The sequence below is a fragment of the Tursiops truncatus genome, chromosome 18 (assembly GCF_011762595.2).
Source record: "Tursiops truncatus isolate mTurTru1 chromosome 18, mTurTru1.mat.Y, whole genome shotgun sequence".
NCBI classification, from domain to species: Eukaryota; Metazoa; Chordata; class Mammalia; order Artiodactyla; family Delphinidae; genus Tursiops; species Tursiops truncatus.
The window spans coordinates 6,682,350-6,704,679 of record NC_047051.1 but is presented as its reverse complement, the minus strand read 5'-3'; the positions used below and the strand labels follow the sequence as shown (position 1 = coordinate 6,704,679).

At 48.3% G+C, this 22,330-nt stretch overlaps 1 long non-coding RNA gene across 11 annotated transcripts in view; it reads right to left on the bottom strand.

Moving 5' to 3' along the window:
* Positions 1-22,330, bottom strand: part of LOC109550252 (uncharacterized) — a 272,632-nt gene that overhangs the window by 204,945 nt on the left and 45,357 nt on the right. For 9 of the 11 annotated variants that reach the window (XR_012327548.1, XR_012327549.1, XR_012327543.1 and 6 more), the window contains exon 3: positions 20,450-20,529. This is a non-coding gene — a long non-coding RNA (uncharacterized lncRNA). Of the gene's footprint in view, positions 1-15,338; positions 17,918-19,946; positions 20,198-20,449; positions 20,530-22,330 lie in introns of those variants that run through there. The other 2 variants (XR_012327550.1, XR_012327546.1) reach the window with 2 other exon arrangements.

Sequence of the window (22,330 nt, the reverse complement as noted above, 5' to 3'; positions counted from 1 at the left end):
ACAATGGACTATTATTCAACTTTAAAAAGGATGGAAATTCTGACACATGCTACAACACGGATGAGCCTTGAAGACACTATTCTAAATGAAATAAGAGGCCACAAGAGGACAAATATTGTATGATTCCACTTATACGAAGTACCTTGAATAGGCATCATAGCGATGGAAAGTAGAACAGAAGTGACCAGAGGCTGGGGGAAGGCAAGGATGGGGACACGGGGACACAGTTTCAGTCTGGGAAGATGAAAAGAGCTCTGGAGGTGGACAGTGGGGATGGCTGCACATCGTGAATGCACTTAACGCCCCGGCTTGTACGCTTAAGAATGCTTAAAATGGTGAATTCTATGTTATATATATTTTACCACAGTAAAAGAAAAATAAAACTTTTTTTCAAACACATGAGTAGGCCTTACCCAGGAAAAGGAGCCCGGCAGAGCTTCAGAGAAAATGGGCAGAGGGCGATGCAAGCAGAGCAAACAGAAATGCAAAGGCCCAGAAATGAAAGCGGGCACGCTGGCGAGGAAATTGTGAGTAGCTCGGTGTGGCTGGAGCACGGAGGACTTGACTTTGACAGGGAGGCAATGAGAAAGTGGAGGCTTGCAAAGCGAGCCGGGGCCATGACGCGAGGAAGCTCAGAAACCCCACCCGTAACTCCGAAATCTGGACTTTTCCTGCAGGTGGGGCTGCACCACTGAGTCATGCACACTCACACACCCCCAGAAGGGACTTGGCGATTTCCCTCCAGCCTTTCTACGGTAATAAATTATATAATAAAATAAAATGCACTGTTTCTGTATTTTTAAAAATGCTTATTATAAAGAATTCAGAGTCTTAAACATGAAGAGGTGAAAAGTGTTTTCACTTTAGTTTCACCCCAAGCCCATCATGCACAAATAAGAACATGATCTGAGTATTCTCTGTTCATGATGACAGCAGAGACGGTTCATAAGCAAAACTGCTTTATAAACTTGGGGTCATACAACAAAAGCTGTTTTGAATTTTAGTTGCATTCAACAAAAGACATGGAAATGAAACTCAAAGAATCACTGTCACATAAAAGTTTCTTCACCACCAGAGGGTCGTTTCCTAAATATCCCTCTAGGATTAAAGAAAGAGTGATTTTGAAGAAAAAGAAGGGGTTACTATTTATCTTTAGTACTTTATGTTTCAGTTTCAGACAATACTAATTGATTCCTTTCTCTGAAAGATGAAAGAGGTATTACTTCTTCCGTCTGACCCCCTCTGAATTTTGTTAAGTTATATGATTATTTTAATACTTCCCATATTTCTAACACATACACTGCTCTCTAATTACGTGGTATCATAATTATTCAGTTTTAACTCTACATTTAAATGGATTCCATATTCACTTACCAATCTTTCATCAAAGCTTCCCGAGTCCTGATGGTTTTAAATCATGAGTCATCTATCAGTGGGTTAAGTTGTTATTGTAAAATATCTTTTAAAGAAGGTTCACAGCACTGCCTAAAGATGTCTGTCTGTTACCTTTACGTTTGAATGACACCTTGATGGGGTGGAATGATCTCAGGCTGCACGTTCTTTCAGAACTTGGTAGACATTGCTCCAATGTTCTCAGGCTCTGACTGTTGTGAACAATTCTGAGGCCAGTCTAATTTGTCTCTCTTGTAGTTGATTTGTGTTTTTCTAGATGCCTGGAGATTCCTTTGTTTAAGCCTCAAGTTCAACAGCTTCTCCAGGCTATGCCTTGGCAAAGAGCTTTCGGTGTCAAAATCTCCGAGAATGTGGAGTGTGCTTTTAACCTGCAGATTCAGTTCTGCCTGGGAAATTTTTCATACGTATCTCTCAGGACATCTTCTGGTCCTCTTGTCAATCCTCTGCTTCAGGGACACCAACTGTGCGTCTATTGGATTCTCACCATTCACGGGCTGGATGTGTTATCTTCTCTGCTTTAACATTGGTGTCTTTTCCGTGTGCAGTCACTGAGATGACCTCCGTCTTTCTTCTGATGTCAGCACTTTGATTCTCAGCTGGGTCCAGTCCTTTGCTTTTTAAGAAATGTATACTTTAGTTCTCTAAGTATGATGTTGTGGAGTTTGTGGAAATGGGTGGGGGGGAGGGGGATGGAAGGAAAAGAAAGAAAACTCAGCTGCGGGGTGTGCAGGCTCTGTTGGAGAAGCTTCCCCTGCTCTCTCTGCTGATGTGTCACTGAGGGTCTGGAGCTGGTGTCCCCCCGCCCGGCTGAGGGTGTTGTTCATTCCCACCTGGGGTGACCCTCAGGGTCGGATTATTCTCCCAACTCAGGCACCGTCTTAGTCCCTCACTTCTGCCGGAGAATCAGCTCTATTTTTCACTTTCTCCCATATTCCTCCCCCCCTCCGTCTCTCCCCCCACACACTCTGTGTGAAGTGCTTTTCTAGTTGCCGGTCACAGAGGGAAAAATAGGTGCTTCCCTGGTGGCGCAGTGGTTGGGAGTCCGCCTGCCAATACAGGGGACACGGGTTCGTGCCCCGGTCCGGGAAGATCCCACATGCCGCGGAGCGGCTGGGCCCGTGAGCCATGGCCGCTGAACCTGCGCGTCCGGAGCCTGTGCTCCGCAACGGGAGAGGCCACAGCAGTGAGAGGCCCGTGTACCGCAAAAAAAAAAAGAGGGAAAAATAGCAAAATCTGTTGTCTCACTGTTTTAAAGTTATTTAATCACCTGCCTTTTGATGATCATTTACCATCTTGACTTGTCTTTCTCGCTCACCTGAGGTCCATTCATTGGGCATCTACTGTAAGCCATGCACTGGGGGAGGCACTAAGAGTTCAAGGACAAGTGAGACAGTCTCTGCTCACAGAGTTTGTGGTTCATTTTGTTACCTGTCTCATCAGTCACTGAATAGTCTCAATTTACTGTTAGTTACTATTTTCTTCCTCTCTGCTCCTGCTGTCCCTGCTCCAGGCCTTCTTTATCTCTGAGATTATTTGCAGATCACAGCAACCGTCTCCTATATCTTCTTTTTTACCTAAGACTTCCTGGTGACAAATCTGGTTGGAATAATGTTTTTAGATAAATCTTTTCAAAATCACTTTTTTCATGACGCTTCTGGGGCCCAGAACTTCTCAGTGACTCCTCACTTCTGACCACAAAAATCCCAGCTCCCTGGCACAGGTCTCCTTCCTGCGGCTCTGGGCTCTCCACCTGCAGCGAATCCCGGGGACTGGCTTGTTCAACACTCATTCCAAACCCTTTTGCATTAGCTGCACAAGTGAAAGCTAAGATCCATTCTCCTGAGTCTCTTGCAGCTAGAGGTCCAGTTTTAAGTTCCTCCTCTCGGAGGCATCCCGGGGAGATTGATTCACAGCTGGGGTGTGTCGGAAGAGGAGCCGGGCACAGAGCATCCGCTTTGCTGGTACAAATGGCACAGGCCGTGCGCTCTGGCTTGGAGGCAGTGACTTCTAGTTTGCAGGCAGCGTCTTAGTGTGGCAGCTTTCTGATCATGACGGAGGCCTCAGCCCTCCCGGCAGCCCAGTTCTTCCGCGTGGGGAAGGGACTCACTCTTGGAGGCTCAGCTTAGAGCCTCTTTGTCTATCTGTTCCATTCTCTAGGTGATATATATACCATTAAGTCCTTTCTGCTTTAACTAGCTGGGAGGGACCCTGGTTTCTGCAATCCTTCGCTCTGACCAGTACACTACCCAGCTTTACTTCTCACTTTCCCCCCAAACCTATCAGCCTGGTGCCCTCACTGGCCCCGGGAAGATACCCTTCATGTCTGTCCTTCATGCACTTACCCCTTCACCCGCCCTCTCGCTTTCCCCTGCGATGTAACTGTCTCCCTGGGTCCTCTAGTTCCAGATCCAGAGCACATCTGTCTCCCCTGGGGCTTCTCTGACCCCGTGTCCCCACTGGTCCTCTTCACGGGACAGAGAAGCCCAGCCCCGAGGGTCAGAGTAGGCTTAGGGCCTCAGCTCTCCCATCCAATGGCGATCCCGGATGGACTTGTCCTCAGTCTCCTTTGCCATAAAATGCGGAGGTTGGACCACGTGAGCACCACCTTGACCTCCAATTCAAAAGTTAAGACTCTAAAACTCAAAGAAAAGCTACTTCCCAAGCCAAGAGAGCCGAGCTGCTCTCAAAACATTTGACTTCAAATCCTGTGGCTTCTTTGCTTCCTGACACCTTTCCTCCAAGGTTGGCCACGCACGTGTGGACTGTTTATTTTAACCGCTGGAGAGAAATCCCTGCAGCTGGTGCCGACAGGCAACGTTCACCCGCTGCACGGGAGCCATGCCCCTGGCTGTGGCTGACCTCTCCACGGCGGGCTCGCAGCTCCTGTCAAATCTGGACGAAGATTACCACAGAGGAGGGTCTACCTGGCTGAAGCCGTGCCGTGGGAAGAGAGCAGCTGTGTGGCAGGTGTTTTTGCTCAGTGCGAGTGTCAGCAGTTTCCTGGTAGCCTGTGTAATATTGGTGGTGATTCTCCTGACTCTGGAACTTCTAATAGATATAAAGCTCCAAAAAAAAAAAAGAAGAAGAAGAAGAAGAAGAAATCCCTGCAGCTGGCAAGGCCAGGCCCCGAGGGATGGGGAGAAGAATTCTTTTCCAAGAAGGCGAGTCCCCCTTAGAGTGTGGGCCCTGTTTCATGGACAAAGTACACAGCTTGCCTATATTCCGTTACCCAACCTGTCTGCCGACGCCTCAGGCTGCAGCGCAGGCCTGATGGGTGAGGCTCCATGACAGGGTCTCAGTACACATTCCCACGGAGGCTGACGACCAGGCCTCGAGAACAGAGCAGTCCCCATGCTGGGTCACATCGCAGGCTCTGGAGTCAGCGCCAGGGAGCGTCTGCTCATTGAGCCTGGGGAGACGGACCAGACAGAACCCTTAGGGCAGGGTGACATCATCTGTGTGACGTCACACATGGCCCTTCTTCAGACTAACAGGCCGCTCTGGCTCCCAGGTCCTGTCCCAGGCAGGTCTGCAGCCATCCCAGGGCATGGGAAGGCTGGAGACCCTCAGCTGCTTCACGCCCATTTGTCCAAGCTGTTCTCAGCGTCCCCTGCGTCCAGGGGCTACATGCCATTACTTGAACCACCCGCAGGGAGCCTTCCTGGAGCTCAACTGTGCTCTCACTTCTAATCAAGGGTGGATGTCAAAAACGGCCAGTTGGAAACGACTTCTGCCTGTTCTCTGTACGTGCCTTACATGTGCGCCCCAGAGGCCATAGGTGCTACTTTAAAAAAGAAACAAAGCACAGAAGCAGATTGCCTTTGGGTCGGGAATGACCCGGACGTACTCTATTTCCACCTTCTTGACCTGTTCAAGCACTGGTTCCATCTTTCATACACACACACACCCCCTTGGGCCCAGCCTCACGGGGCTTGGAGACCCAGCACTGACCTGTTCCTTCTGACTCTGGCCTGGCATCTCCTTGGTGTCCAGGCCCTGCTTCTAGTAAATGCCACTCACCTCCCAACATTGCCCACACCCCTAGACACATCCCCAGCTGAACCCACACCAGCTTGGCCCCGCTTCCCAAGGGGGCGATTAGACAGTTCCTGAATGGTGGAAGGCCTTATACATCATTACATTGACCGCATAATGAAAAAAGATCTTTTTGTTTTTTTAACATCTTTCTTGGAGTAGAATTGCTTTACAATGGTGTGTCAGTTTCTGCTGTATAACAAAGTGAATCAGCTATACATATACATATATCCCCATGTCCCCTCCCTCTTGCGTCTCCCTCCCACCCTCCCTCTCCCACCCCTCTAGGTGGTCACAAAGCACCGAGCTGATCTCCCTGTGCTATGCGGGCTGCTTCCCACTAGCTATCTTTTTACATTTGGTAGTGTATATATGTCCATGCCACTCTCTCACTTCGTCCCAGCTTACCCTTCCCACTCCCTGTGTCCTCAAGTCCATTCTCTACGTCTGCGTCTTTATTCCTGTCCTGCCCCTAGGTTCTTCATGACCTTTTTTTTTTTTTTGACAAAAGATCTTTGTAGCAAATTTCTCAAAACGTTTTTCGTCTTGATGAATTGCTTTGACCTATTTATAGGACGAGAGCTCAGCAACCTGTTCCTTGGTTGTCCTAAAACTCTTAGCTCTGTTTTACACCTACTCACAGCCGTTAATAACCCTTAGCCTCCTTTTCTGTTTACTGTCTACCCAGCTACCCAGCCTTGACATAACCTCTGGCGGTAATGTGGAAAAACACAAGCCCAAAAGTCAGACAGATGTGCTTTTAATCCCAGCGCCCCCATAAACCAGTCTAATGGGTGTGGGGACATCGTTCAACTCCTCTAACATCCATCGCTCCATGTGAAATAGAGGTACCATCCCCAGTGCCCCAGTGGTTCGATCAGTGTTGAGATTTAATGAGCTAATATCTGCCCAGAACTCACACACGTAAGGGCTCAAAAGATGTGACCCTCCTTTCCTCTTTCCTTTTCCTTTTTTTTTTTCACGGACCCATCCCAGCTGCTTTCTTCCTTCTGGATGCATCGGGAGGCAAGGCATCCCTACTGAACAAAGAAATAAACGTGAAGGTGGCAGCTTTGTGGATCCTGGCCCCTAGCTGCTTGGACACCTGAATTTTAAGCAACAGGACACTCAGAACCTAGCACTTGACAGGAGGGGGTATGTGCATGAGTGCAAATGCAAATTGGTCCTCTGTCTCAGTTCCCCAAAACTGCTGTGGGGATCCCCACAACGGGCTCCCAAGTAAGAAATGTAGCTGTAGCTGTAAACAGTGGAGAATGGTCTCCAAGATGGTACACAAATGTGAAAGCCAGAAACACAGCATCGCTGTACAGTCTGTGCCCGGCCCAGGGACAGCTGCTGGGCTGGTTAAAAATATGTGTCTGCAAATAAGTTTGTGCTGGTGAGCTTGGGTCATAAAGCTCTTCTCATCTGAGCCTTTATTTTGGGTGTGCATTACTCTAGGCAAATGTGCCTCAGCGGCGCTCAAAGAATATTTGATTCGTCGGAGAGAGATTGAGGCACCCTGTGCAGTGCAAGAAACAGGCTTCCTGCCTGTCACTTAAGAGCCCATGCATATATGTCCATGCCTCTAGATAGCTAGTGGGAAGCAGCCGCATAGCACAGGGAGATCAGCTCTTGTGACCGCCTGCAGGGGTGGGATAGGGAGGGTGGGAGGGAGGGAGACGCAAGAGGGAAGAGATATGGGAACATATGTATATGTATAACTGATTCACTTTGTTATAAAGCAGAAACTAACACACCATTGTAAAGCAATTATACCCCAATAAAGATGTTAAAAAAAAAAAAAAAGAGCCCATGCAGCCCTGTCAGGAGGAGAGAGAGCACAAAAGGGACAAAGAAACCAAAGAGAATCAAGTCAACAAGTATTTCTAGGAAGGGGACTCACATGGCCCAGTGATGCCTATTGTCTGGGTACACTTTTTTTCTTTTCTTCTTTTTAAAAAAATTTTATTGAAGTATAGTTGATTTACAATGCTGTGTTAATTTATGCTGTACTGGGTACACTTTTTTTTTTTTTTTTTTTTGGCGTGGCACGCAGGATCCTAGTTCCCGGACCGGGGATTGAACCCATGCCCTAGGCAGTGAAAGCTCTGAGTCCTAACCACTGGACTGCCAGGGAATTCCCCCAGTACACTTTTAATAAGGCTCCTTTTCACTGTGTTTATTGATACTCACTTTTTCAACTTTCTAGAGCTGCCATAACATAGTACCACAAACTGGGTGCCTTAAACACAGAGATTACCTCACGGTTCTGGAGGCTAGAAGTCCAAGTTCAAGCATTCAGCGGGGTTGGCTGGAGGGAGAATCTGTTCCATGCCTCCGGCCCAGATGTCCCATGGCTTGTAACAGAGTCCCAATGTCTGTCCTTATCTTCGCAAGGTGTATGTCCGTGTCTAAACTTCTCTTTTTATAAGGGCACCAGTCATATTGTGTCAGGGACCCACCCAACCTACTCCAGTAGGACCTCATCTGAACCAGTTACATCTGTAATGACCCTGTTCCCAAAAAAGGTCACATTTTGAGGGACCAGCAGTTAGGGCTTCAACACACAAATCTGTGGGGGACACAATTCAAACCATAACACCTGCTAGGGGGCACCTTCGCTAGATGCCGAGGGATGGAAAGACGTGTGGATACACAGTCTTTGTTTGATTAACCCACAATCCAGACTGGAACACATACAGTATTCTGCAAGCTGCGCACAGTCGAGGAGGGCGGTGGAAACACGAGACAAGCTCCATGGGAGCAGGAAGGAAGGAGCCTCAGAGGAAACCTTCGAGTACTGGGTACAACCTTTAAACTGCGTCCTAGTGAAGATGCAGGCGATATTACCAGATTGTCAAAGCCATCTTCAGTGTGTCTGTAGCCTTTCTATAGTGTAAAACCATGTAGTTGTTAAAACTAACATACTGTGGTACGTAAGCCGTCCGCTCTAGAATTTAAAATGAAAATACTGAAGGTTTCGAACGGTCAGTCATGGTAAGACTATAATTTTAGTTTAAATTGTTTAGAAAATGTATCCAATTAAGTCTGTAATCGGTGTTCAAATGGTCATGAAAAATTATTGTCCAAGTGGGGTTCATTAAAATTGTGTTGTGCTTAAGGCAGGCAGCATCAATTCCCATAAAATAAAATAAGATCATAAAAATACCGTGTTTTGGCTGAATTGTGTCCATCCCCAAATTCCTATGTTGAAGTCCTAACCCCCAGGACCACAGTGCGACTGTACACACATAGGGTCTTCAAAGAGGTGATTAAAGCTAAACTGAAGTCTCTAGGCTGGGGCCCTAATCCAAGATGACTGCTGTCCTTATACGAAGAGGGATTAGGACACACAGGGAGAGATGTCTGCGATTCGCGCGTGCACACAGAGAAGAGGCCACATGAAGACAAAGGGAGAAGGCGTCTGCAAAGGGGGGGTGGGCAGGAAACCAGCCCTACGGACACCTTGACCTTGCACTTCCTGCCTCCAGAACTGTGGGAAAATAAATGTTTTGTATGTTAAGACTGAGGTGCCCGGGGCACCCCTAAGCGGGAATGTTACTGATGGACCTGCTTAACGGGAGAACACAGAGACTAGAAGAGGGCCCAGGGCCAAGCCTTGAGCAACTCCCACAACTAGGGGGCCAGAGGAGGAGGAGAAGCTGGCAGAAGAGCACGAAGGAGAGGCCAGCGCAGGACGGGGCAAGGACAGGGCAAGGACGGGGCGTATCAGAGATGCCCAGGGAATAGTGTCCGGCAGAGCAACAGGAGGACCAGAAAGTCCACTGGAGTTGGCAGTATGGAGGCTGTGGGGAATCTAGCCATGCACAGTTCCAGGGCAGAGACGGGTGGCTGGAAGCTCCATTGGGGAGGAAGTGGATACAGCTCTTGTAGACAGCTCTGCTGAAAGCTTTCCCTTTTTGCCACGCAGGGGAGTCCAGAACGGGGCCCCGCACCGTGGGGCAAGAAAACGAGCATTCTGCCCATTAAGCACACTCAAGCCTTCAGCCCAGGCACCTTCTCCGAACAGGAGAACCTCTTCTTGCAGCTGCGTCCCCACCATCCTCATGATTGTCCAGCTGCGTGTGGGATGGGAAGGGACCGCTCGCTTTGGGCCTCTACGGGGGACATCTGCTCCTTTTGTTGCCTAGGCGCCCTCCCGTCCCTCTGCTAACAAGCCCCACACCCTCCGTCCATGCCTTTTCCACTTGGGCTCACTCACGGAAAGTTTCTATCCCTTACAACCAAGCCACCCTGACTGATACACCCCTTCTTCTGAAATGGTTCAAGGCCAGCTTTTTTTGACCTTCTCCCTTAGCCAACAATGAGGTAAGACGTGAAACAGTCTAAGAAACACTGGAGGGTAGGAAATTAAGGAGAATTTGAAGAATGCAATTGTTCTCACAACATTTTGGCTTTTTCAAATTTTGTTAAACTAACCACATTATGGGAAATTGCCAATGGAGGAATACTGACTTTTCCAAAGCAGAGTGGTGCTTTAGGAAGAGATTACATGGCTTTTTATTGAAATCGCAGAATCGCTGTATTTTGTACGTGCCCTCTGTAATGGCCTGGGGGGAAGAATGTGTAAGAAAAGTAAGAAAAGGAATAGAAGGAATTTCATTAAGGGCAGGATGCTGGAACACAAAGAGTCCAGCTCTTACGTAACTGCAGAAGGGTAGAAATTGAATACCGGGAACAAAAGGAAATAAGTAAAGTGAAATAAGATGCCGCAGAGCTGATTCTCGCATCACCAGCCAGTTAAACTCTCCTTTGCAGATCAGACATCTTTTCTCTATTTGCAGCAAAGCTTCAAAGCTACAGGCTGGCATCAGGCCATTAGCGTAATTCAAACCACACTGGTGACACTTCCTGGAGTCCAGCTTCTAATCACATCCCTCTCTCCCCTCATCTGCCCAGGTCCTGGCATCAAAGATTTAAAAAGATGGGAAAAGAGAATATTCTTTCCTTTCCCTTTCGATGCTCTCGTGCCTCTCAACAATGTCATCCAGTTCCCAACTTTCCCCAGATCCCCCCTTTCCCACGGCTCCCAGGCAGTTACAAGCCCAGGGTAGTCTGGGTGGACCCAGAAGAACGCATGTCTTTTTCTCTAAAAGCCCTGTGGGAAGTTCCCTCTATCCTATGGGGGTAGAAACGCAGTCTGTTTGGTTCTTTCTCTATTTCCAGTTTCCCCGGGGCCAGGCACGTGATCGACAATAGTATTTCTTTAATGAGTAAACGGATGAATGAGTGAGTTTTCCAAGAGGATATATTCAAATGCTAAACATCTCATACCCATGTGCTTCCAATTACCTCTAAAGAAGTTTCCCTGGTTTGTTTTTGTATCCTTGTGCCTTGGGGGAAAAACTCAAAACAGCGAAATGACTTTTTGCTGGATGGTGAAGCATAAAAGGGTGGGATCTTGGCAAATGTGTGAAGCTGATGACGCCTTCCCGGGCTTGACTCCGTCTCAGGGCCTCACTCACGGTGTGTCTCCCTCCCCACCTCCCCATGTCTCTTCTTTCCCCATCCTCTTTCTCCCTGATCTCCAGGGCTCAGCCGTGAATTCTGCTGCCTAAAATACAGCTCGTGAGGACTGAACTCTCCTAGAATTATTGGAATTTTAGTACAAGTTTCTTGAGGACCAGCACAAAGGGATAACCCTGACTGGTAAAATTTCCAGGAGGTGGGACCAGGTGATTTGGGAGGACTTAATTTTTCTAGTTCAAATAGGCAGCTATATATACTCCGACCATTCATCAGGCTGTGTCTGCTCCTTGATACTCTGACAGACCAATCTGGATTAGGACCCAGAGTTGCACGATTGTCTTTAACCAGTAACTACCATCCCTGCATCCATCCATTTATCCATCTATCCCATTCACTCATTCACTGAAGAATGAAAATAATGAATTCCCCGGCGGTCCAGTGCTAAGGACTCCGAGCTTCCATTGCAGGGGGGGCCCGGTTCAATCCCTGGTCAGGGAACTAAGACCCCGCAAGCCGTATGGCGCAGCCAGAAAAGAATGAAAATAGTGACGAAAAAGACAACTACGTGCCAGTTCTCTCACAGCTCAGAGAATCAGGGAGAGAGAGAGGGCAACCAAATAATCCAGCAAACGAAAGAAGTTCCTGAAATTAAAGGAGTGAGGCTACGGGAGTTTGTCACAGGGACTGCGGGCGTCTAGAGGGGCTTCCCAGAGGAAGGAGGCCTCAACGGGGGAGGGAACGTGGCTCTCCCAAGGTACAGACAGCAGGCTGGAGGGGCTGGAGTGGACGGTTAGCTGGAGAGGAAGGCCAAAGCCAGACCACTTAGGCTCTTTGGGCCATGTTTAAGATTTTATTCTTTGTGTTAAGATCAGCAGGAAGCTATTGAGTAGTTTTAAGTGGAGACAGACAGTGACGTTATCATGCATTGAAATATGTTTCAAATAGGTTCATGTCTTCCTGTGCTTTTCTTTTCTGCACTCCTAAATCAGCACGGCTCTTCCTGGGGAGGAGTAAAACTGTGCTTTCCTGGATGGCAAAGCCAAACACGGGGTCAAGGTTTGGCCACTGGCTTCCAGTCCAGAGATAATAGCTGCGAGAGCCAGAGCTCTGATTTGTAAGAGCAGAGCGTCCAGTGAACCAAAAGGCAAAGTCCCGAAGAGATCGGGGGATGAAGTTCATCCAAAGTGAGTAGATCATAACCTGGACGGTATGGGGGCGGGGGTGGGTGGGGACCGTGCGCACGAGGCCAGAAGGACTGGCCAGCCTGTAGGAACCACGCAGAGAGAAGGGCATGGACGGACTGCCCAACCTCTGCCCCAGAAGCGCCAGAGGGCCGGGTGGGACCCTAGCCCACGTGGCAGCCTGTCTACACCCGGGAAAGCACGCTGCCAGGAGGCGGCCTGGGCTGAGGGGTCATCTTCCTCACAGCCCGCTCTCCCCTCATCATGAGCCCAGCAAGGGTGACATCATCCTTTGTTCAGCCCACTCAGACTGTCGCCCTCGGTTCAAAGGCTCGTGACACATGTAAGTTCTCCCCCCGCAAGAGAATGTAAATTGGTGCAGCCACTATGGAAAACAGTATGGAGGTTCCTCAAAAAACTAAAAATAGAGTTGCCAGATGAGCCTGCAATCCCACTCCTGGGCATACATCTGGAGAAAACTCTAATTCAAAAAGATACATGCACCCCATTGTTCATAGCAGCACCATTTACAATAGCCAGGACATGGAAGCAACCTAAATGTCCACTGACAGATGAATGGCTAAAGAAGACGTGGTACATACATACCATGGAATATCACTCAGCCATAACGCAGAATGAAATAATGCCATCTGTAGCAACATGGATGGACCTAGAGATTATCATACGAAGTGAAGTAAGTCAGACATATACCATATGGTATCACTTATATGTGGAATCTAAAATATGACACAAATGAACCTACCTATGAATCAGAAACAGGCTCACAGACGTAGAGAACAGACCTGTGGTTGCCATGGGGGAGGGGGGTGGGAGAGGGAAGGATTGGGAGTTTGGGATTAGCAGATGCAAATTATTATATAGAGAATGGAAACACAACGAGGTCCTACTGCGGAGCACCAGGAACTATATTCAACACCCTGTTATAAACCATAATAGAAAAGAATGTGAAAAAGAATATATATACACACACACACACACATATATGTATAACTGAGTCACCCTGCTGTATAGAAGAAATTAACACAACATTGTAAATCAACTATACTTCAATAAAATAAACTTTAAAAAAGTTCTTCCCCCAAGAGATAATGGTGAAATAGTAACCTGGGTATGGGGAACAGTGGCCCCGTGGATAGGGAAACCCCCTGTTATCTGTAAATGAATGAGAATAAAAGAATCGCCTGGGACAAGAAAGCGGAGAGCCCCATCCCTCTGTAAAATGAGACTGGCAGGAATTCCCTGCCGGTGCAGCGGTTACGACAAGGCGCTTTCACTGCCGTGGGCCCAGGTTTGATCCCTGGTCAGGGAGTTAAGGTCCTGCAAGCCGCAAGGCGTGACCTAAACCAAGCAAACAAGCAAATAAAGAAATAACTAAGATTGACCTTTTCCAAAGGGTGTCTGGCCGTAGGGTGGAGAGCTGTACGCCAAGGGGCCAGAGCAGAGGTGTGGGACCAGGCGGGAGGCTTTGCAGTGGCCCAGGCAAAGTGGCCATAGCTTGGGCTAAGGTAATGGTGGTCCTGGAGCTGGAGAGATGTGATGAGATTCTAGAGATATTACCGAGATAAACTGACAGGACTAAATGGAGGAGCAGATATGGAAGTGCAAGGTAACTCTACTAATTAGGTTTCCACTGCAGTAGAATAACACACAGTTACAGTGGTTTTCCACTGTAATGTTGGATAACGAGCAACCCCAAATTCTCAGTGGTTACAATACTCATTTTTCTTGTTACAGGTCTGCAGGCTGGTTGGGGGCATTTCTGCTTCGGGTTGCAGGCAATCCATGTATTTCTCATTCTAGAATCTGCAGTTACCTGGGGCCAAGCTCTTCCACGGTGGATGTCAGAAGGGCAAGAGGCCAGGCCAAAACACAGAAGCACATTTCAAGCCTCTGGCTGGACAAGGCCTAATAAGTGTCTGCTCATATACCACCAGCCCCAGGATGCCGAACGGCAAAGCCCAAAGGCAGTGGGCCAGCGGATCGGACTCTGCCCAGGGAAGCCACGGCAAGGATGAACCGTGAACGATTAACGCTACCCATCCTAGGAGCCAGCGACGGCGCCTAGGTGTCTGGCTTGCACGGCTGGAGAGACTGGGGTGCCCTTCACCGAGAAAGGAAATACCAGAAGTGGAACACATTTGAGAGAGATCATGAGTTCAGTCTGGGATATTTGGTCCTGAGATTTGAGTACCAAAGTGGCAGGGGCTATAGAAAAGTCTGGCTTGGAGGTATGTATCTGGGAGATGTAGCAAAGACTAGCTGGAACCTGCTGTCCATCCACTTACTCCTTCTTCTTTAGTTTTAGAACATCTAATTTTTAGCTGGCCATACATTTCCAAACCTCCCTTGAGCCAGGGTGGTCACCTGACTAAACTTTAACCAATGAAGTATAAGCAGTGCCAGGTATGACTTCTGTCAAGTATCCTTAAAGGAAAGGGTGTGTCCTTCCTCCTGACTTATTCCTGCCTGCTGACAGAAATGTGGTTGTGATGGCTGGAACCCAAGAAGTCATCTTGGACCATGAGGTAAAAGTCCTAGGTTGAGGATGGCAGAGCGACAAGAAGACTAGATCCCTGAAAAGAAATACTTTTATAGCATTTAGGCTACTGATACTTGGAGTTTTCTCTCATCTACAGTCAAACCCAATCCTAACTGTTACAAGAGTCATGAGAGCAAAGAAGTACTGGAAGTCGTTTGAGTTCAGAGTCAAGTTTCCAAGACAAGGGTAAGGAGAGCCCAGGGCTGAGCTTGAGGGGCTCTGACATGGAATAGCCAAGTAGAGGATGCCACATCCGCAGAGAGACAGAGAAGAAGCAGGCAGGGGGCAGAAGAAGAAGGAGAATGGGGTGTCTTGGACACGGCATGCAAGGAAGAGAGTATCTCGGGGAGGAAAGAGTCGTCAAAAGTTGGAATCAAGCTGACAGGTGAGATGACAGCAGAGGGCGTGAGTTAAGTTCAGCCCGTGACAAGGACACGGGGGTAGCGTGGTCTTTGAGCCCCACGAAGTGCCCTCTGGAAGCACTCTCCACCCTGAGCACGCTCCTAGAGGCTTGAAGAGGAGAACTTGGGTGCAGCCCCCAGCAGAAGCTGCCAGGACTGATGGAGAGAAGCAGACGAGCCTGGACATCACTTTTACCCTTAAACTTCATCTCTCCCCCCACCCCACCGCCTCTGCCCACCCCCAGGCCTTCTAACAACCTGCGCCTCTCCGGCCTCTCCCTCCCTCCACTCCCACTCGGCTTCTCATTATTTTCTTAGGAAAGGGCTAATAACCTCACTTCCTTGCTCAGAATTCTTCCAGGAATCCCTACTGACTATGTTTTAAAGTTAAAATTCCTTAACCAGGCACACTGATCTTTCACGGTCTAACCCTGACCTTCTTCTCTGGTCTCACATCCTCGACGTTAGCCCCCAGCAACATCTGCCTGCGATCACAGGAAAGACCCCCATGAGCACCGCTCACCTGGGACCAGTCAACCCACAGCACCGTGAGAGATAAGAAAATATTGCTGTTTTACGGCACCAGGTTTTCGGGCAGTGTGCTACACAGCGACAGATAACCAGAATGGAAATTGGTACCAGGAACGGCATGTTGACATTTAAAAACGTAAACTGTACGGCACTGGCTTAAAAGAGTTTTAGGAAGATCGTTGTCGGGCCTGTAAAAGCAGAGAGGAAATTGTTATCGGAAGCTGGAGGAAAAAAAATCCGTGTGATGTAGTGGTGGAAAGTTTAGCAAAGCTGTCACCTGCTCAACTGTGACAAGTGTGGAAATGTGGAAAATAAAACCAGCCATAGCTAATGGATAGCGATTTGGCCAAGAAAGTTTTGGGCAGAAGGTTGAAAGTGTCAACTGATTTCTTTCAGCAGATAAGGGACAGATAAAGAGAAATGAACTAGAAGAAGAATTTTTCAGTTTTCAAATATAATTTAGAGAATATATAAAGAAGCCAGGATTTTCTGGGTTCAAAATTAAACTGCTTCACACTCCCAGCCTTTCCAGAAGGCAAGTTGTTCTCAAAGTAAGACGGCCTTAGGGTAAAAGTTCCTCTCGGGCTTCCCTGGTGGCCCAGTGGTTAGGAATCCACCTGCCAATGCAGGGGACACGGGTTCGAGCCCTGGTCTGGGAAGATCCCACATGCCGCGGAGCAACTAAGCCCGTGCGCCACAACTAGTGAGCCTGCGCTCTAGAATCCGTGAGTCACGACTACTGAGCCCGTGAGCCACAACTACTGAAGCCCACGTGCCTAGAGCCCACGCTCTGCAACAAAAGCCACCACAATGAGAAGCCCGTGCACCGCAACGAAGAGTAGCCCCCGCTCGCTGCAACTAGAGAAAGGCTGCACGCAGCAACGAAGACCCAACGCAGCCATAAATAAATAAATTTTAAAAAAAAAGGGTCCTCTCAAGGATGTGGTTCTCTTTTACGATTTCAGGAATATTTAATGGCATGTCTCCGAGACCTCTCAGCTGGTCAAAGAACTTCTAAGGCTCTTAAGGGTGTTACCCTACAGCATCCTAAATCTAATCCCAAGCCAGACAGGGACCCATCTCAAAATGTTTGTGAGTGTGACTTTTATAAACTCCTCCTGATTCCGGGGAAACCCATACCATGTTTATAAGGTTTGAATTGATGGCGGCGTCATCAGTTTGAACTTAAAGGGGCGGAGGTGGTTCAAAAACGAAAAGAAGCCTCTGGGCTTCCAAGCTGATGTGGGCAGGAAGCAGGCTGACGAAGCCATTCAGCAGCAAACAAGAGCCCTTTCTTGCAGCAGAGGAAGGATGCTTCGGAGGCCGGCCAATAACTGTGGAGAATAAGCCCCCGAGGGCAGGGCTGTGACCTGAAGTAGCTGGGTCCTGCCCAGCTGAGAAATCCAGGGCTCTTGCTTTCTCTTTAGTGTTGCCCGGATAGGAACGGGGTGGGAGGCCGTGGGCAACAAACTTGATGAGGGGTGCTATGCCTTAGCTCTTAACTCTTCCCACATTCCTTCAAATGTCCCGCCTGCCCTGCAGCACCGTTCTGCTGGGCTGTCCCATGTCCTCAGCGCTCACCCTGTGGGCCCTGGAATGGCACCCGTCACACTGGGTATGCCGCGTGTGTCTGTTGGTCTGTCTCCCCAACACGATGACTAGCTTTGTGAAGACAGGCTTGCTCGCAGCGTCATTTCTGCAACTGGTGGTGGGAATTCCACTGCTGTGTGCTGTCCTGGAGATGCGGTGTGGGTCTGAGAAGCCCTGGGGCTCGTTTCCTGTGTGGACCCAGTGCTTTTCTCAGGGTCCCTTTTTCTCCAGGGTCTGAGGTCCGGGTCTCTTGACAAATGCGAATGTCTCCCCTCCTCTTGCGGAAGCCACCCGAGGAAAGTTGTATTTCTCTGGGTCTCTGCGTACAAGGCTCTGCTTATTCTGGGGACTCGAACAGTCACAGAAATTAGAATATCTGGTCCCAGCCTGCATCTGTCCGCAGCCAATGACCTTCAGGGAACTGTCACACTCCATGGGAGATTTCAGTAGAACCTTCTATACAGCAGCGCACACATACCACTGCCTTCAACTGCATGATACTGTCACCAGTTCCCATGCCCACAACGTGCAGGGACCTGGTGAGGCTGCCCCCAAACACATATTCAAACACATCTTCTCTTTTCCCACCTTGAGCATCACAGTCATTACCTTTCTGGGTTGTTATTTTGTTTTCTGAATTTCTGACTGCCCTCTAACATACGCTCTGGAAGGACAGTGTCCTGTCATTTTTGTGTTCCTGGAGCTCAGGCACTCTGGAAACGTTTGTTGAATGAATGAGTTTATAAAGGAAGCAGGGTGATATGGTGAAAAAAAAAAAGCACAGGGTATTTATTCGGGTGATCTGAGGGACAGCTCTGTCATGCACAACCTATGTGACACTGGGCAAATCCGTTTTCTCACTATAAAGTGAGGCTAACATGGCCTGGTCTGTCTCCCAGGGCTATTGTATTGGACAGGTGAGATCTACGAAAGAGTTCTTTCTCAGCAGTGAAGTCTGAATAAATACGCATTATTGTCATGGTGAAAATCTGGAAACCTTCTGTGGGCAGATGGTCAAACAACGTGTGGTCCATCCACAGCGAAGGGCACTACTCGGCAAGGAAAGTGAACCCAGTGTCTACAAACGGCAACTTGGATGGAACTCAAGGGAATTGTGCTGAGTGAAGAAAGTCAATCCCAACCACCCTATGGTCGCATTGACTTAACATGATTGAAATGATAAAACAGAGAGCAGATTCAGAATTTCCAGGGGCTAAGGAGTGAGTGGGGGGCTAGGAAAGGGCAACGTGAAGGATCCTTGTCATGGCAGAAATGCTCTGTATCTTGTGCGCATCAGTGCCAATTTTCTGGTGGTGATTTGGACAATCGTTTTTCAAGATGGTATCACTGGGGAAAACTGAGTAATCTCTCTGTATGATTTCCTGCAATGGCATGTGAATTTACAGTCATCTCAAAATTAAAATTCTAAGAAGATGCATTAAAGTTATATGGTTGGATGAGAAGTTTATAAAATAACAACTTATGTCCATTGATTGCTCACGTCATGCCAGTTTATCTTATTCTCATACTGTACCATTGTTGTCCTATTTTACAGATGATAAAACTGGGCACAGGAAATATTAAGGCCACAAAAATAGTATGTCGTATTGCTGGGGTTCAGAGCCCAGAGCCACGACACCACAGTCACCTCAGCTAAGGACAACATGGTGCTCTCAGCATTTGAACCGAACACGGCTTAATCCTCAAACCACCTCTAGGTATATTTAATTGAGTGCAAAGACCAGCAGCAATACGGCTCATTCAAAAGTCATTGTTCAGGATTTCCCTGGGGGATGATGAACGTGTTCTGGGGGTGGGTGGTGGTTATATTTGTACATACCTGAGGATATAGTAAAAACCACACACAGAACTGTATACTTTAAGCAAGTGAATTTCAATGGGATGTGAATTATATATCAATCCAAAAAAATCCCCCTCCCTCCAAAAAAAAGTTCTTGTGGTCTGGAAGTAAGGACTTGGCCTCTAACGGTAATGGCGGTGGTAAGGAAATTCTAAGAACGAATGATCTTATTAAATAAAAGTGGTCCACGGCAAAGACATTAAAGATGCCTGAGGTTCTGAGCCGGGTGACATGAAAAAGGAGGCACAGGAGATCACAGAGATGCGTTGAATTCGAGATGACAGCATCTCATCTTAGGGACAGCTAGTATCTGAGTCAGGGGACCGGTGTTTGGAAGAGAAGTCATAGAGCTTTCGGATCCAGAAGTAGATGAGATATCTCAGGGAGACAGAATCAAGATGGAAGATCATTTATTAGGAGGAGATAGGGAGGAAGGAATTACTTTCTAGCAGAAAAATAGAGCTCAGCGTGTGAAATCGTCCGTCTCTGACAACACACTGAATTCACATTTTTCTTCTCTCCCTCAAAGGGCAAAACCAGATCCAGTGGGAAAAGAATAAGACTCAGAACAGGTAAGAAAAATCATGTTTCCCTGGGGAAACACATCACCCGGTTTCTCCTATGCACCTTTGCCGTTGCATGTTTTTTGTGGTCCTGAAAGGAGACTGAGTACCAAAACAGGCGACTTTGGTGTTAAAAATGAATACAGTGTTCAATTTTTTTTTAAAGTAACGCATTGTAAAACCCAGGTTTTCTCAAGCTTTTCAGTCGAACTTAACAAATCTTATGATTTCACTTAGAAATCTATTCAAATTCAAGTAATTGTTTACAAAAGGACTTTAGAACTTTTGGCTAATTAAATTCCCTTGGACATTTCATAGTGCTTTTATAATGAAAATATGTTTAATTTTCTTTTTAAGTACTTTGGTTGTCTAATGAACAAAACGCTCCCAAATACTTAAACAATGCTTGCAAAATTACTGCGTCGGCCCTTACACATACGGTGAGAATTAAATTCTCTTGAGCGGGGCCGCTGGTTGCCTCTGACCACCACACCGAACCTAGCGGCCCAGGAGTGGCCTGTGATGACACACTGTTGGGAGAGGCTGGGCACAAGAAGGCAGCTGTTTCCCTGTAAAAAGCAGAACAGGCCTGGCTGACAGGATGTGGTACCAACCTGCCCGCGGGAAAATCCCAAGTTGTCCACACAGCTGGCCCTGCCTTAGGTAACACCTCCCGTGGGGAAGGTTGCCCTCTACTGGCTTATGTGAGCCCACAGGTGGGAAGGTAGACAGATCAAGGGGGTTCGGTGTTCCAGAAAAGCCTGGCAGATTGCACATATGAGCGGTATTTTACGGCATTTGTTTTTCTCTTTCTGACTTACCTCACTCTGCATGACAGTCTCTAGGTCCAGCCACGTCTCTGCAAATGGCCCAACTTCGTTCCTTTTTATGGCTGAGTAGTCTAGAAGAATGATACAGATGAACTTATTTGCAAAGCAGAAACAGAGACACAGATGTAGAGAACAAATGTATAGATACCAAGGGGGGATGAGGGAATGAGATGAATTGGGAGATCGGGACTGACATATATACACAACTATGTATACAATAGATAACTAATGAGAACCTACGTATAGCACAGGGAACTCCCCCTCCCCTCAAGGCTCTGTGTGGTGACCTAAATGGGAAGGAAATCCAGAAAAGAGGGGATATATGTATACGTATAGCTGATTCACTTTGCTGTACAACAGAAACTAACACAACATTGTAAAGTGACTATACTCCAATAAAAAAAAAAAAAAAAAAAAAAAAACCCTGGCAGGAAAGAATCCATAGTGTTTGAGTTTCCACTGTCTCCTGATGAGGCTGTGACGGAGCTGAGCCTCTGCCTTGCATCAGGGCCCCCTGTAAACACAGCACAGCTCCGCCATGAACACTAACACCTTTGGGTCAAATCGCCTTCACGTGATACCCACGTCGTGTGCCGGAAACCGAGCCTTGGGGATTGACTCCAAAATGGATTTTCCCTATTCCATGTTCTACTCAGTGGTAAAGAGGAAGGGTCCAGATCCTACAGGCATTTACCACATGCCTAATACGCACGAGGCAATTGCATTGATGTCTCCTCCTCTGTTCCTCTGAAAAGCCTTGCGAGAGAGTTAACACTGTCACCACTTTGAGGCTGAGGACTCAGCAAAGAAGTTTCCTTCGCAGCAGTTTCTGCATCTGACGCTGACGGGCTCGTTGACGAGCTTCCTGCCTCGCCGCCACTTCTCAGCAACGACTTCTAACCTTGATTCTAATACTGATTATAGCAACCGCAGGAGACCCATACCAAGCAAGTCTGTATCAGGACTAGATGACATCCTTAGAACTTACGGATGTGGCCCGGGCCACAGGGAAGTGTTTGAAATCCGGTCCCTAGGGTCCTTGACTCTTTGGTAGAACAGGTGGGAGGTGAGGACGATGCCACCGCTGTAGACTGATGGTTAAGGCACAGTAGCTCCAGCCCTGAGGCCGGCACGGAAGCCTTCTCCCCGCCAGCCTGAGACGAGCACTCCGTCCAACGGGTCACACTTAATCTGTCACCCAGGGGAGCTGGTAAAGCTCGAGCCTGCTTTATTCTGGATGGAGCGTCAGACCAGCGGAGGCCTGTCACAGCTCGGCCGATGGCCCCATCCCGGGCACACCCCCATCGGCCTCCAACACGCCTGTGTTCAGAGCAGGGCACAGAGCCGGGTCCCTGCAGGTTCCCGTTGCCACTGGCTTCCCCGCCGCAGAGGAGGCCCCGTCCAAGTCCACAGCGTCAGGAAACGCAGGCCTTGTGTTTCTATGGCTGGGGGCTCGGGGGCGGCTGTTTAATAAGGGGATAGACTTGGCCGTTTATAAAACACCCTGGGCGGTGCTGGGGACGGTGCCGTTTGCTGCAGTCGTCATCCGTTCCCCCTGGAGCTCAGCCATGCCGTGTCCCCTCTGGCTTTGGAAATCACTCACTGGGAATTCATTTATTAATAGGAATCTGGGCTTGTGCCTTTAAAAGAAAAAAAAAAAAGTGGGGGCCTGAGAGCCTGCATTTCGAACACGCTCCCCCAGGTGATGCTGACGCTGCCAGCCTTGGACCATACTTCGAGGAGAGAGCGATGGTGGGGTTGGCGGGGGGAGCACCGTCCTCTTCAGGGTCTTCACACGCCATCGCCTCCCACAGGAAGGACCCCCCACCTTGTGGCCCAGAGTAAATGCTCAGTAAATGACACCACGCGGCT